This window comes from Oncorhynchus nerka, linkage group LG24 (genome assembly GCF_034236695.1).
Source record: "Oncorhynchus nerka isolate Pitt River linkage group LG24, Oner_Uvic_2.0, whole genome shotgun sequence".
Lineage (NCBI taxonomy): Eukaryota > Metazoa > Chordata > Actinopteri > Salmoniformes > Salmonidae > Oncorhynchus > Oncorhynchus nerka.
The window spans coordinates 19,220,504-19,237,692 of record NC_088419.1 but is presented as its reverse complement, the minus strand read 5'-3'; the positions used below and the strand labels follow the sequence as shown (position 1 = coordinate 19,237,692).

The window sequence follows — 17,189 nt, the reverse complement described above, 5'->3', positions numbered from 1 at the left end:
TGCAGTTATTATGCTGCACTCTAACTCCAGTTACACAGTAAAACATTTTTTTTATTTTGGACATAGTATTTGCAGCATACTGCAGTTATACTGCACTCTGACTGCAATCTTTTTTCTTAAAACTTTTGGAAGAGGTAATGAAGACAAATTAGGACTATGTCAGTTTGTGGGAGCAGGATTCCACACCATGGAGAAAAGTGAAGGATTAAGAATGAGGCATATATGAATTAGAGAAACGATATGTTATTAATGTTGTTACTATTCCTTAGGAAATATATTATGGCATGTTCATGCTCCATAGAAAAATGAAGCGCGCATCCGTCCCACTGGCGGGGGTGTGGTTTCCACCAATACAACTACTATAGTTGAGGTACTCCTCCCTCAATGTATTGATGAGCATACTATTGTACATTTGTTGAAGGATAGGCTACTGTTCATTGCTTGGACAGCATTTGAATTTCCATGAGTTGTTTAGATCGTGTTGTGTCTTTTGAAGATCTGTAATTCGTGCAGAAATTATGGAGTAACTGCAATTGTTCCCAACCGTGCAACCTCCGGATTTAGGCTACCGTGGGTTTAAAACGGGTGAGTTTAACTATTGGTAAATTATCTTGATTTAATTGTTTCAGCGTTGATCAGATAACAATTGTATTGTCGCTCCGGAATTTGTTTTCGGACACATTGTTGGTTAGTCTAGAAGTATTTATATTGTTTTCACGCAATTGTCGAATAGTATCCACAAATTAGCAGCATAGCCATATTCTCACGTGTGTGGATAAAATAAAGGCGTTCCAATTAAATGTATCAACATTTCCCCAAAAGTGTTTACTCCTCGAGCTACTTCAGCGTGGTATGACATGTCACAGTGCGCTTGGCTTGCATGTGACTGGTCCTGTTGGTAAGAATCACTTGACATCTGTTTATTAATCATTTATGGAGGCATTCATTTAGTAAAAGCCGTGTTACATGCTGACCAGACCGCTCGTGTGTTCGTGTGGATTTTATCCACCCACACCAGATGAGATCAGGACACGCACTCTGAACCAACTATATTAATTTGGACACAGGTCGAAAACCATTAAACATGATGGCAATTTAGCTAGCTAGCTTGCTGTTGCTAGCTAATTTGTCCTAGGACATAAACATTGGGTTATTTTACCTGAAATGCACAATGTTCTCTACTCTGACAATTAATCCACAGGTAAAAGGGTAGACAGAGTTTGTTTCTAGTAATCTCTCCTCTAGGCTTCTTCATCTTCTTTGGACTTTATATGGCGGTTGGCAACCAACTTTAACGTGCATTACCACCACCAACTGGACTGGAGTATGGACCTCAGTTCACCTTTCAATCACCCATGTGGGTATATGCTCCTAAAAACCAATGAGGAGATGGGAGAGGCGGGACTTGCAGCGAGTCAATGTCACAAATAGAACAAAGTTCTATTTTAGTGCCTGGCTACTACGCATATGCTCTTTGATGCACGAGCAGTGTGGGTGCAATGATTGAATAACATGTATGTGTACATTTATTTTGCAATGCTCGTGCACGCGACGTGAGTGGTGTGGTCTGCATGTTACTGTCAAATACTTAGTGAGAATCATAAAATGGTCATACAACAAAAAGACTTTGGAAGATTATTTTGTAACACCTTTATGTTAATCGACATGGATATGTCTTGTGTGTGAGCAGAGAGCAGAGGAGATGGCATAGCGGCACTTGTGGCCCTGGTGGGTGATATGGATGTAATTGTAGGGGCCAAACCAAGACTTACTATGAATAACTGTGGCTCTTGTCTTACTGTGGTTTTTGGACAGTGAGGCTATTGCGTCTGACAGTCTGAATTATTTGTCTGAATGGATGCAATAAATATGACATGTTATGATGCCATTACAACTATACTCAGATAGTTTATGCTCACTAAAAAGAGCTCTAGCAATGCATTTATATGACACATAAGGTAGCCCGACCAGTCGTTTGTCATCTGTGTCCAACTGGATTCTTGAAAGCGTCAGCATGATTAGGTTAGGCAGGCGCCTAGCCGAACCGAAGGAGTCGCACACTCCCTTAAAAGGCCTTTGCTTGAAAAACAAGGGAAAAGATGCCATAGCCAGTATACAATTCCTCAAAATAGTCAGAATTCATTTAAACTACCTCAATAAATCGGTCATTTCTTTTTACGTTTTTGCCGAGGAGATTTTAGTCACTCAATTTTACATCTAACTTAACTGTTTGGTGCCGTATTTATCATTTAAAAAATTAGCATGAAAAGTAGTTGTCTCTCATTGAATGACAACAAAGATATTATTGAATAATCCCTACTGTTGACCAGTCACAGAAGTAAGACTTCGGCTTGCCTCCAGAATTTTTTTTGTGCCCGAACAGCCGAAAAACACGACACCGAATTCCAAAATGAACAAAAACGTCACAAAATGTCATAATATATGGACAAACTCTTCCCAACTTTTTAGTCTGGGAAGCATGCGTTTATGCAGCCGGCTAGCTATACACATGTGTCCCTGGGGACCGGCTTGTACATAAAACATCCTCCATTCAGACTGCAGGAAAAAAAACTGTTCCACCACCATGCTAGTAGCTATTGCTACTTCCAGATCTTGCATATAGCGTTCACCCAGGGGTAACAGACTGCTGCAACCTGATTGACCGAACATCAGGAAGTATCATTAGCCACTCTAGCATGGTGGTGGAAAATTGTGCTTTATTAAGACAGTACGCATATTTTTCCAGTTCTTCTTTTGGAGTCTCGCCATTAAAGCTAGTTAAAGAGGAAATCGACGCCTTTGCAACCTGAATGGAGGATATTTTAAGTACCAGCCATTCGCCGGGGGACGGGAGTGTACAGCCAGCTGCACAAAGTCCAGTCGGACTCAGATGACAAACGACGTAAAAAGAATAATAGAACCATCTGCGGCCCGTCGGGTTACCTTATAAGACTGCGATCAATGGAATTGTAACGGTCAGATAACATTAACGCACCCTTAATTCTGTCATTAGAAAAGCACATGAGCATGAAGCCAGGTTTAGAAACCAACAAACCATCCAGCCCACTATTCATTAACTTGCTCCCACACAATGTCGTTAAGTCATTAGACAACATATGGGGAAACAAGTCTTCACACATGACTGAAGGTACCTCCTCCTGTTCATAGGTAAATATCCCATTGTCCATGTAGGCCTAATCATTAAGAGCACAAGACAGGAATTATTCATGACAAATGCATCTACAGAATGTTGTGATGTGGTGGGAACATTTTTTTTTTTAATAGATCAAACAGTTTCTATCTAAAATGCCAAATACGTTTGATATGCAAACTCTCAATGAGACTTCATGGAGCTGAGAAGCTCACTCGTAAGATATAGCTGGGGCCATGTGTATAAGTGTATCAGGTCCCTCCTGTCCACATCACCTTATTCATTGTGATCTAAAAGGCTAAACTGATCCTAGATCAGCACTCCTACGCTGAGACGCTTGATACATAAAGCCCCTGGTCTGTCTATATTGAAAAAATATATAAATGCAACCATTTCAAAGATTTTGCTGTTGAAGTTCATATAAGGAAATGAGCAACTTGAAATAAATTCATTAGGCCCTAATCTATGGATTTCACATGACTCTGCAAGGGTGCACCCAAAGAGGGAGCCAGGCCCAGCCAATCAAAATGTGTTTTTCCCCACAAAATCACTTTGTTACAGACAGAAATACTCCTCAGCATCTCCCCCCTCCCCTCAGACGATTCTGCAAGTGAAGAAGCCGGATGTGAGGTCCTGGACTGGCGTGGTTACACGTGGTCTGTGGTTATGAGGTTGGACGTACTGCCAAATTCTCTAAAATGGTAGAGAAATGAACATGGAATTATCTGGCAACAGCTCTGGTGGGCATTCTTACAGTCATCATGACAATTGCACACTCCCTCAAAACTTGAGACATCTGTGGCATTGTGTTGTGTGACAAAACTGCACATTTTAGAGTGGCCTTTTATTGTCCCCAGCACAAGGTGCACCTGTGTAATGATCATGCTGTTTAATCAGCTTCTTGATGTGCCACACCTAAAATTCTCACTAACATGGATGTAAACACATTTGTGCACAAAATTTGAGATAAATAATATTTGTGTGTGTATGGAAAATGTCTGGGATCTTTTATTTTAGTTCATTAAACATGGGACCAACACTTTACATTGGCGTTTATATTTTTGTTCAGTGTATAATAAGGCTGTAACAGCTAGTCATTGACCATATGGCCATTGAGGTGGTGACTTCTTGGCCATAAAGACTGCTGTCAAATGAGCAAACAAGAGAAAGTCTTCATGTGTGACCCTCTGAGATAATTCAGAACACTTTTATTGAATTCTCCATGACAGCCATGACAGTAGGGCCATTGTCCAACCTTATTTCATTCAACGTGAAAAAACCCCTCTTGTAAGGATATTGGGCGACTTGTGGTCAAAGCTATCGTAACTTTGCAGAGAAACTTTGGGTCACATTTCATTATAATATTTATTTGGTCTGGTGGAAGAAAGTAGACATAACAAAAAGAACAAAAAGTTACATTTTTACACAAGAATAACAAACATTGACCAGGGTTTTTTTCTGGATCAAAAAAGGGCTTAGGTGGTGGGCGTGGCAGAGGGGAGCGTTCGGCGAGGCTAAATTTGAGAGAAGATTTTAGATGCCCCCATCTTGGTGTAGACATATATTTGCATTTTTAAGACCAATTTCCTGTAATTCTAAACATTTTGCCATGCAGCTGAGTGAAAACGTTGCAGTTTTATAGCAAATTTCCCGCGATGCTACATATTCTACCATGTTCTTTTGCTCAAACATAAAACAACATCTGTACTGCTAAATTCATTGTTTTGGGAATTTAGAATTCTCTCTGAGCTAAAATATCTAGGTCCGTTATCTTTCCTACATACTTTATATCTGGTTTAGTCATTTACATATACACTGAAGCTCTTTTTCTATCCCAAAAATGTATTTCAACATTTTTGGGACTTAGGCGACCTGAAAAAAAGCTTAGGCGGCTTGCCCAAGATTTCAATTGCAGAAGAATCCCTGATTGACATAATTGTTGCGTTCTCTGACACTTGCTAGAAGTTGGAAACCAACTTTACTCCCTGGTTCCTTGTTGACAGCTGAACTCAGTCAGAAAACTGGTCAGCCCAAAGCAAACGAAGAGCCAGTCCCTGGTCTTGGACACCAGTCAAAGAAGGGGATATTGGACCCCATGCAACATTCCAACAGCTATGCCAGACCAACATATGCTTACATACTGACAACAATAATCAGGTGAACTAACCAACATCAACAACCAGGCCTGGTCAACGCTGGGCCAGCCAGGTTTGCTCCCAGATAACCAGATGTAAATGGTCTGCGTTCACGCTCAATTGAAGTCAAACACGGGGTCCAATTGGCTGCAATCAATAGATAACATCGACCAATTCGCTAAGGCAAATTTGCTTTAGTAATGTAAAGCTGGCACCAGACTCCTAAGCACAAAAACATCATCATTTATTTTCTCAGCATAAATCCTTGACTAATCCACATCATTATATACATTCTTTCCTAAGAACAACACCCTCCAGAAATAGTAAACCCTCTAATCTAGCGGCATCCAAATACAAGTCTGTGTGTGTGCAGATGCAGTGTACCTACAGATGGATAAAGCCAAGGCAGTGGAGTGGTTAGTCACTATGGGCTTTGGGTTTCCATGACAGTGCTCTCTTTGTGCCCGTCAGTCGGCAGCATGCCCCAGCCTTCCACCCTGTGCTGGTGGTGGTGTGCTGTGTTTGCTCTGCCTACCGCTGCACTCCAGGACTCCAGTTGGCCTTTTGTGTGCACTTTAGTCTGCCCAAGCCCCTCACACACTCATCAGCAGCACAACAAGCCACGTTGGGGGGGGGATTTCCAGCCGTTTATTAGAGGCTGAAGAGAAAGAGACGTTTTTACGGCCAACATAAGGTGACTTTCCTGCTGAATTTCTTGCTCTGTAAATCAGTAAAAGAGACAAGCATTGCAAGCAACAAGCATTCTCATTACCTGTCCATCATATGCACACAGAAGGAGGAACACATGTGTCAATGTGAACAGGTAAGTGAATGCTGTGGTGCAGTCAAAAGATAGCAGGGGCCTCATTTATACAGTTTTCATGCAAAAGTTGGCATTTATAAAAACTAAACTTGAAAATGTGCTTATCCTCCCGCAAACTGTAGACTATGCGTACATACTGTTTCTAGTGGTTGATGTATTGCATTGCAAGAAAGCAAAAGCCAAGTAGTAGCCTTGTGACACTCTTATTCATAACAATAAAACAGGTAGCTAAATATATGATGACTCTTATTCATAACAATAAAACAGGTATCTAAATATATGATGACTCTTATTCATAACAATAATCTAAATATATGAACTCTTATTCAAACAATGTATCTAAATATATGATGACTCTTATTCATAACAATAAAACAGGTAGCTAAATATATGATGACACTTATTCATAACAATAAAACAGGTATCTAAATATATGATGACACTTATTCATAACAATAAAACAGGTAGCTAAATATATGATGACTCTTATTCATAACAATAAAACAGGTAGCTAAATATATGATGACTCTTATTCATAACAATAAAACAGGTAGCTAAATATATGATGACACTTATTCATAACAATAAAACAGGTAGCTAAATATATGATGACTCTTATTCATAACAATAAAACAGGTAGCTAAATATATACTGAACAAAAATATAAAAGCAACATGTAAAGTGTTGGTCCAATGTTTCACGAGCTGAAATAAAAGATTCCAGAAATTTTCCATACGGACAAAAAGCTAATTTCCCTAAAATGTTGTGCACAAATGTGTTAACATCCCTGTTAGTGAGCATTTCTCATTTACCAAGACAATCCATCCACCTGACAGGTCTGGCATATCAAGAAGCTGATTTAAACAACATGATCATCACACAGGTGGACCTTGTGCTGGAGACAATAAAAGGCCACTCTAAAATGTGCAGTATTGTCACACAATACAATGCCACAGATGTCTCAAAAGCTGAGGGAGTGTGCAATTGGCATGCTGACTGCAGGAATGTCCACCAGAGCTGTTGCCAGAGAATTTAATGTTAATTTCTCTACCATAAGCTGCCTCCAACGTCATTTTAGAGAATTTGGCAGTACGTCCAACCGGTCAGACCAAGACCTCCACATCCGGCTTCTTCATCTGCGGGATCGTCTGAGACCAGCCACCCGGACAGCTAATGAAACTGAGGAGTATTTCTGTCTGTAATAAAGCTCTTTTGTGGGGGAAAACTAATTCTGATTGGCTGGGCCTGGCTCCCCAGTGGGTGGGTCTGGCTCACAAGTGGGTGGGACTATGCCCTCTCAATTTATTTTATCTTTGCATTCTAAAATACTTAGAAAAAGGCATCTATTTCCTGTTATTTATTTCATTTCCATGATCATAGCAGAATAAATTCCTCACCTTTTCTGACTGGGATGGTTTCAAACTCGCGAAAATAGCCTATAGGCCTACAACAAGTTAGGATAGGCTACCATTTGTCCCACGTCTCATTTAACTGGACCCACTTCACAGTAGCATAGTAAATAGATAAGCTATTTCAAGTATTAGGTGATCCGATGCGCAGTTTAACGGTAGAACCGACTGTTCACCTTTTCCATTGTCGTTTGTAGGCTACGTCCTAATAATGTCACATTTCTCATAGGCTATATTTCATTTCTAAACATAATACATCATACATACACTGAGTATACCAAGCATTCAGAAAACCTTCTCAATATTGAGTTGTATCCTCCCCCTTTGCCCCCAGAACATCCTCAATTCGTCAGGACATGGACTCTACAATGTTTTAAAAGTGTTCCACAAGGATGCTGGCCCATGTTAACTCCAGTGCTTCCCACAGTTGTGTCAAGTTGGCTGGATGTCCTTTGGGTGGTGGACCATTCTTGATACAAACGGGAAACTGTTGAGCGTGAAAAACCCAACAGTGTTGCAGTTCTTGGCACTAACTGGTGCACCTGGCACTTACTACCATACCCCATTCAAAGGCACTTAAATATTTTGTCTTGCCCATTCACCCTCTGAATGGCACACATACACAATCCAATTTTTCAATTGTCTCAAGGCTTAAGAAGGCAGTGATTCGCTGGTTTCAAATATCCACACTGTGTCAGTAGCAGTATGTGTACTACTGACAGAGACAAAGCCCAGAGCCCCCTCTCTCCTTCTCTCTTCCTCAGGACACTCTGCTGTGGTCTCTCTCTCTCTCTCTCTCTCTCTCTCTCTCTCTCTCTCTCTCTCAGGACACTCTGCTGAGGTCTCCCTCTCTCCTTTTCTCTCCTTCTCTCTTCCTCAGGACACTCTGCTGTGGTCTCTCTCTCTCTCTCTCTCTCTCTCTCAGGACACTCTGCTGAGGTCTCCCTCTCTCCTTTTATCTCCTTCTCTCTTCCTCAGGACACTCTGCAATGGTCTCTCTCTTCTCTCTTCTCTCTCTCTCTCTCTCTCTCTCTCTCTCTCTCTCTCAGGACACTCTGCTGAGGTCTCCCTCTCTCCTTCTCTCTTCCTCATGACACTCAGCTGCGTTCTCCTTCTATCCCGGGAATCGAACCCACAGTTCTCGTGTTGCAAGCGCCATGGTCTACCAACCAGAGTATGTGATGAAAGTTGAGCTCATGGAGCGCTGCACAATGCTCCCCGGCACTCCACATCCTTTCCAACGGCTTGGCAAAAAACTGCTCCTAGCTCACAGAAAAAAAACTGCCTCTCTGAATTACATGAATTAAAGTCACAATTTAACCAACACCCATCTATTTTTGTGACTACCTGGACCTACCAGTTGGTTTTGAACTTTTAAGAGATCTCAGTTTATAAATACTTTGCTACAATGACACTTAGTTATCAACCCACCCCGTTCCTTTCTGTTAGCATGTAGTAAGTACAGCATCATACTTTTGGGATGTCTTTACAGATTCCACAATTATTCTTTAGTTGTGGACAACACATCTATCACGTTCTGACCTTAGTTCCTTTGTTTTGTCTTTGTTTTAGTATGGTCAGGGCTTGAATTGGGGTGGGCAGTCTATGTTCTTTTTTCTATGATTTGGTATTTCTGTGTTTGGCCTGGTATGGTTCTCAATCAGAGCCAGCTGTTTAACGTTCTCCCTGATTGAGAACCATACTTAGGCAGCCTGTTTTCACCCTTGAGTTGTGGGTGATTTATATTTTCTGTTTAGTGTGGTTTGCACCTGACGGAGCTGTTTCGATTGTGCTTTTTTTGTTTCTTTCTTTGTTTGATGTTGTTCAGTTAAAATAAATAAGATGAACACGTACTACGCTGTGCTTTGGACCTCACCTTCTTTCACCGACGACCGTTACAACATCATTGCACTCCCCCTCTTACTCTTGATCCTCATCTTTCTAAGTCACCTTGATTTTTACACCTGTGTGTTTTATCAGTTTCTTTATGAAAATATTTAGCAAACTCCATGACAGTAGCTAAAGCAAGGGGCTATAGCAGCACACAAGTAGACTGAATACAAATGCATGCTGCGTCATGCATGCCCTGAGCTCATGAAGTGAGCTCTATTGGAGCGGGCGACGCTCCAGCCTTTGGGAATCTCGCTACTCGCTCCAGTCAAATTGGGCATGCTCCACTCCTCGCTCCAGTCAAACTGGGCATGCTCCACTCCTCGCTCCAGTCAAACTGGGCATGCTCCACTCCTCGCTCCAGTCAAACTGGGCATGCTCCACTCCTCGCTCCAGTCAAATTGGGCATGCTCCACTCCTCGCTCCAGTCAAACTGGGCATGCTCCACTCCTCGCTCCAGTCAAACTGGGCATGCTCCACTCCTCGCTCCAGTCAAACTGGGCATGCTCCACTCCTCGCTCCAGTCAAACTGGGCATGCTCCACTCCTCGCTCCAGTCAAATTGGGCATGCTCCACTCCTCGCTCCAGTCAAATTGGGCATGCTCCACTCCTCGCTCCAGTCAAATTGGGCATGCTCCACTCCTCGCTCCAGTCAAATTGGGCATGCACTCCTCGCTCCAGTCAAATTGGGCATGCTCCACTCCTCGCTCCAGTCAAATTGGGCATGCTCTACTCCTCGCTCCAGTCAAATTGGGCATGCTCCAATCCTCGCTCCAGTCAAATTGGGCATGCACTCCTCGCTCCAGTCAAATTGGGCATGCTCCACTCCTCGCTCCAGTCAAATTGGGCATGCTCCACCCCTCACTCCAGTCAAATTGGGCATGCTCCACTCCTCGCTCCAGTCAAATTGGGCATGCTCCACTCCTCGCTCAGCTCTACTCACATACTCTGCTATTAACTGAGCTACAGAGGACCATGATACAACACTTGGGCTGGGAGACCCCAAATACACACACACACACACACACACACACACGACCAGGGTCAGAGGAACAGGGTGAGAAAGACAGAGAGAGAAGAAAAAGGGCCCATTGTTGGCCACAGGTGTCTGGCTGCCTGGGATGGTGAAAGGGTACAGACAGGAAGAGGACATTCCTAACATCCATCTCTCATCTCTCACACATATTAGTCTGTGTTATTTTGAGCTTCTTTATTCAGACACAAAGAAACTGGTTTTACATGATCCTGCTGTATCTCTCCCAAGCCCGAGGGTGACTGACTGACTACTTTGCAGTGCCTGATCAAATAACACTAGACATTCCCGGAAATTATTTCCCCTTGCGCTCTGCCAGTACATTTATTCATTTCAAAACAATTGCCTAGCTGTCAGTGTCGGCAGACAGTTTGTGTATGAACAGAGTTCTTCAAATATCATTAAGACATGTTGCCTTAGCTCATCTCCCAGGCTGGTAGCTGGGGTGGGACATGCTGGGGGTGGGTTACATGGGGGGATGTTAGGCTGGGGTTGTCCCCCAAATGGCACCCTATTCCCTATATAGTGCACTACTTTTGACCAGGGCCTATAGGGCTTCCCCCAAAAGTAGAGCACTAGGGAATAGGTTGCCATTTGGGACACAACCTGGGTTGTTGTGGGTGGGATGAGGACTGAGAGGGCAGCAGCATGGGAAAACACAAAGGAGCTCCGATATGAGTAGAATAGGCAGGTAGGGTGGGAGGTTGGGCGCCTGGAACCAGCAACCAGTGAACAGCTCTGTCAGAAAGAGGGAGAGTGCCTGCTTCCTCCCTATCCCGGCAGTGCCTGACAGGGGGCTTTGTGCTCCCAGCGTGGGCAGACGGGTGGGGCCCCTGAAACCCATGTTACGTTTGGTGTGGTACCACAGCTGCTTCCTCCTCTGGACCCCATCAAACAATTCAGAAGGGCAGAGGGGAGACTTTGAGTAGGGAGACCTGTGTAATATTATGCACCCGAGGGTCTATTTATAGGATTGTGTTGGTCTGGTTGTCTTGATAAAACTGTGTTGGTCTGGTGTGGTCTAGTTGTCTTGATAAAACTGTGTTGGTCTGGTGTGGTCTAGTTGTCTTGATAAAACTGTGTTGGTCTGGTGTGGTCTAGTTGTCTTGATAAAACTGTGTTGGTCTGGTGTGGTCTAGTTATCTTGATAAAACTGTGTTGGTCTGGTGTGGTCTAGTTGTCTTGATAAAACTGTGTTGGTCTGGTGTGGTCTAGTTATCTTGATAAAACTGTGTTGGTCTGGTGTGGTCTAGTTGTCTTGATAAAACTGTGTTGGTCTGGTGTGGTCTAGTTGTCTTGATAAAACTGTGTTGGTCTGGTGTGGTCTAGTTGTCTTGATAAAACTGTGTTGGTCTGGTGTGGTCTAGTTGTCTTGATAAAACTGTGTTGGTCTGGTGTGGTCTAGTTGTCTTGATAAAACTGTGTTGGTCTGGTGTGGTCTAGTTGTCTTGATAAAACTGTGTTGGTCTGGTGTGGTCTAGTTGTCTTGATAAAACTGTGTTGGTCTGGTGTGGTCTAGTTGTCTTGATAAAACTGTGTTGGTCTGGTGTGGTCTAGTTGTCTTGATAAAACTGTGTTGGTCTGGTGTGGTCTAGTTGTCTTGATAAAACTGTGTTGGTCTGGTGTGGTCTAGTTGTCTTGATAAAACTGTGTTGGTCTGGTGTGGTCTGGTTGTCTTGATAAAACTGTGTTGGTCTGGTGTGGTCTAGTTGTCTTGATAAAACTGTGTTGGTCTGGTGTGGTCTAGTTGTCTTGATAAAACTGTGTTGGTCTGGTGTGGTCTAGTTGTCTTGATAAAACTGTGTTGGTCTGGTGTGGTCTGGTTGTCTTGATAAAACTGTGTTGGTCTGGTGTGGTCTAGTTGTCTTGATAAAACTGTGTTGGTCTGGTGTGGTCTAGTTGTCTTGATAAAACTGTGTTGGTCTGGTGTGGTCTAGTTGTCTTGATAAAACTGTGTTGGTCTGGTGTGGTCTGGTCCCGTTTGATTTGTCCATAAGTCTGAATATGAGGCCAAATGTGGCCTGGTGTTTTTATTCATACTCATAAAGGGACAGATTCAGATAAACACATGCAACTCAGATTTTTTGCGTAAATCGTTCATTGGTGTCAATGGGAGTTAAATCTGAGTTAAGCTAGTGGATCTCAATTAAAATACTGCCCATATATTTTACGAGTAAGCAGTGTTTCTCTTATTCATTTATTCATCATCTGTTCCCAAAACAAAGTTGAAACCTTATCTACTAATCAGACTATATTTGACCAGGTGTTAAATCTAATCTGACTCTCTTTAGCTACCTCCAGCCCATTTCCACCCTAAGCCTCAACCTGTCAATTTCTCCAACACCAGTTAATGAATGGTTAACTAAGTTAGCTGTCAATTAGCGTTGGACCTCATCGATCCATCACTGTACCTGAGCATTCTGTTGTTAGCAAACATGATGGGGGTTGAGGTGAGGACACAGACAGCATCCCAAATATCACCCTATTCCCTATTTAGTGCACACCTTTTTACCAGGGCCCATCAATGTTTGGCCAGTCCTGTGCGGTGACTTTCTCTGATGCATTCGGACTTTCTCTGATGATTGATAGAGCAGTCTCCATAGTGATGCTCACTTCTTTATACTGCATCTGTATGTCTTATAGTGGAAGTAGTTGTCGGTGTCTGGTGTGTGTGTGTGTGTGTGTGTGTGTGTGTGTGTGTGTGTGTGTGTGTGTGTGTGTGTGTGTGTGTTCACACCTGGCAAGCCTTTGTACATTCACTCTGCCAAAACATTACACAGTTACAGTCACTCACCCTTCTAGATAATTAAAAGCAGTCTAACAAGGTCTAGGCTAGCTAGTCCTAGCCATCTTTTTTGCCAATTAGCTTCAAATGGCTGGTGTGCAACCATGGCAAAGTTGGTTTTGACGTTTGGTAGCCTTACTCTGGGGCTAGTTAGGAGCCGGGAATAAATGACACAATGTAAATGGGACAATATTTGCATGTTGCACATCTAGTTGTCTCATTAAAAGCTTTCAATAATTGTATATGAATTTCTAGAATGTATAGTTGGTTTTAGGTTTTTAATTAATTGAAATTTGGAAATATTGTCCTTTAAAAATATTGTCCCATGTACATTGTGTAATTTACTGATGGTCCCTAACTAGCCCCATAGGGATATCGAATGTCAAACCAAATTGACCCCTAGCAATTAGAGTTCTAGCCAATGAGCTTCAGCCCCTTGCCATTTCTGTGACAGCTAGCAAGATGCACACACAGCAGACCGAGAGAGAGAGCAATGGCGTGGGGTGCACATTTTTCCACATGTGACGTAGTACGCAATTTTTGGGGACCCTTTTGGCTCTAAATGAGCACTAAATTCAGAACTACTGGATAAAAAGTATACAAAAGTACTGGTGAAAGAAAGATGTAAGAGGCCAGTTTCTCAGGCTCTGGTCATATGGGGGATGGGGAGTGGAGTGTGCAACTTAAAAGGATTGTGAAGTGCTGATAACAGTTACCGGCAGGGAAATAGTAACAACTGGAGAATCTTTTTAAATGCTGCAGCACTTTCAGGTTTTGCATTTCTTTCTATAGAGGCAGTGGCTGGGATTCCACTCAAAGGTCCTTGAAACCATGCATTCAGAACTGATGTGTTGACCAAAATCAAAACAGAAGATTCATTTGCAACCCCAAAAATGTGATTTTTCGACATAATGTTATGCTATTTATTCATGACTTTATTCAGGCATTCAACGCATCCATGATGGCATGATCAGTCTGTCAGTTACTAAACGGTGGGGAAGAGTTAACACTGTGGATGTGTATTCAGCACATGTTTTCAGACGTTTAGATTTGGCCCATTCATCTCTAGTCAGAGGCAGAGTGAGGCATGCTGGGTTTGCTCCAGCAATAGCTTAGCACTTGAGTCCGAGCTGGGTACCGCTGTGCAACACCACACACACTAATGAGCAGGATGTGCTGGTTAAGGCTAAGCCCCATGTAAACACAGGGATACCACAGGCAAACCCGAAGCCTTCTCTCACGCACAGATCCGCACACAAGAATGCACGTAAGTACTTTGAGCTTGGAGTCAATTCAGTATTTATTTTTTGTTGCTTTGGTACTATTTTCACAAGTATGTGGTACATTTTCACAACTCTTAGTACAAAACTCCAAGCTGGTCACACAACGCAGCCAGTCTTTCATTCAAAACCTGTCCTTGTGCATTCATTGGGATTGTAAACATCTCTTCACACAACCATTGATTCAAAATATATGTTTATTGTGACATGTAATGAGAACATTGGTTTAATCACCAAAACACAACATAATGATATAATTTAGTTGTTTTAACTACCAGTTAATCCAATAGCAAACAATGCAAGATACAAGGTTCACATTTTCCCAAATGTATTACAAATAAAAATCAGAAATACCTTATTTACATACATATTCAGACCCTTTGCTATGAGACTCGAAATTGAGCTCAGGTGCATCCTGTTTCCATTGATCATCCTTGAGATGTTTCTACAACTTGATTGGAGTCCACCTGTGGTAAATTGATTGGACATGATTTGGAAAGGCACACACCAGTCTAAATAAGGTCCCACAGTTGACAGTGCAGGTCAGAGCAAAAACCAAGCCATGAGGTCAAAGGAATTGTTCGTAGAACTCCGAGACAGGATTGTGTCAAGGCACAGATCTGGGGAGGGGTACCAAAACATTTCTGCAGCATTGACGGTCCCCAAGAACACAGAGCCTCCATCATTCTTAAATGGAAGAAGTTTGGAACCATCAAGACTCTCCCTAGAGCGGGGGAGAAGGGTCTTGGTTAAGGAGGTGACCAAGACCTTGATGGTCACTCTGACATAGCTCCAGAGTTCCTCTGTGGAGATGGGAGAACCTTCCAGAAGGACAACCATCTCTGCAGCACTCCACCAATCAGGCCTTTATGGTAGAGTGACCAGACAGACGACACTCCTCAGTAAAAGGCACATGACAGCCCGCTCTGTGTTTGCCAAAAGACACCTACAGACTCTTAAACCATAAGAAACAAGATTCCCTGGGTCTGATGAAACCAAGAGTCTTGGCCAACTCTTTGGTCTGAATGCTAAGAGTCATGTCTGGAGGTGGCAGCATAATGCTGTGGGGATGTTTTTCAGCGACAGGGACTGAGAGACTAGTCAGGATTTGAGGCAAAGATGAATGGAGCAAAGTGCAGAGAGATCCTTGAAGAAAACTTGCTCCAGAGCGCTCAGGACCTAAAGAAGGACTCTAAGCACACAGCCAAGACAATGCAGGAGTGGCTTCGGGACAAGTCTCTGAATGTCCTTGAGTGGCCCACCCAGAGCCCGGACGATCGGACATCGATCGGACATCTCAAAATCCATATATAGCAGACAAACCAGTTTAAAATCTATAGGTTTTAGAGCGCAGTTAGATTAAGTGATGGTCAAAATGTATTTATACAAATGAGAAGAGAATCATATGAAAAGTATTGTGAGCATTTCATTGTAAAACGCAATTACTTTCTATGAAAGGTATTTCTAGATGAAACACTGATTAGGTTTGCTGAAAAAGTTACTGTGTGATTCTGTGTGTTGGACTTCGTCAATTGATCATGTGTTGAAAGTTTTGAAAAAACTGCCTTTTTGATGATTTTCAGTCTTGTACTAAGAGTTGTGAAATTTGACCACATTCTTGTGAAAATAGTACCAAAGCGATACAAAAAACGAAAGGATTTCATTAACAGTATTGATCTGCCTTTTAGATGCCAAATGAAAAGAAAAAAAGTGTTTTCATTCCAGTGCAACCAACCCAAAACAGGAGAAAGGGCTCTGTAAGACCAAGTGGTATAAAAATTCCTGGATTTAATGGCTTAAAGTTGAATACTATCTGTCCAGAAGGTCACTGGTCATTTTAAGCGTAGAGGAATACAAACATTTTTCAAGTAGATGTGTCAATGTGGTGTAGAGCAGCTAAAAACCACATCCACCAATTGTATTCTCTGTTTTATTTCCCTAGTTTCTATTGTAGACAGTGCCGCCTTAACATGGCAGTATGGCTGCCAGAGGTCCACAGCCATGAAAATAATCTTGTTTGAAACACCTCTGACTGTGAACACAGCTTAGTAATACTGTTGACCAGTCACTGAGTGGGGAGGGCTGACAAATACATTCTCTTAAGACTTTCTCACTAGCACTGCTGACTTACGAACACACACACACGCACACGCACACAGACACACACACACACACACACACACACACGCACACACACACACACACACACACACACACACACACTGACTATAATAGACTGTACATAAAACATACCCACACAGGACGAGGTCACTTCCTGTGTCAGGGTAGGGCTATTTCCTCTCAGCTGGCCTCACCAATAGCAGGGCTCCATTCCTATCTGACTAACAGGTTTCAGAAGGTCAAACATCCCGTCCACATGTGTTCCTGTGACGCTGTATTACTGTAGTGTAAAACCTGGGAATGAACATCCAACTGAAGTTTCAACGGAATAGCCTACAGCAGAGACTTCAGGAGAGCTATCAGACACAGTAAACACAGTGTCATACACATACAGTGCATTCAGAAAACATTCAGACCCTTTTTCGTTTTCCACATTTTGTTACGTCACAGCCTTATCCTAAAATGGATTCAGTAAATGTTCTCTATCATCAATCTACCCACAATATCCCATAATGACAAAGCAAAAACAGGTTTTTAGAAATGTTTGCTAATTTATTTCTAC

General features: G+C 42.5%; 1 protein-coding gene across 1 annotated transcript in view; it reads left to right on the top strand.

Moving 5' to 3' along the window:
- The first annotated feature begins 389 nt into the window (after positions 1-389).
- LOC115107620 (rho guanine nucleotide exchange factor TIAM2-like) overlaps positions 390-17,189 on the top strand; it is a 65,058-nt gene continuing 48,258 nt past the window's right edge. Inside the window, 1 exon segment of the mRNA XM_029631069.2 lies at positions 390-585. The gene's annotated coding sequence lies outside the window, so the exon portion shown is untranslated.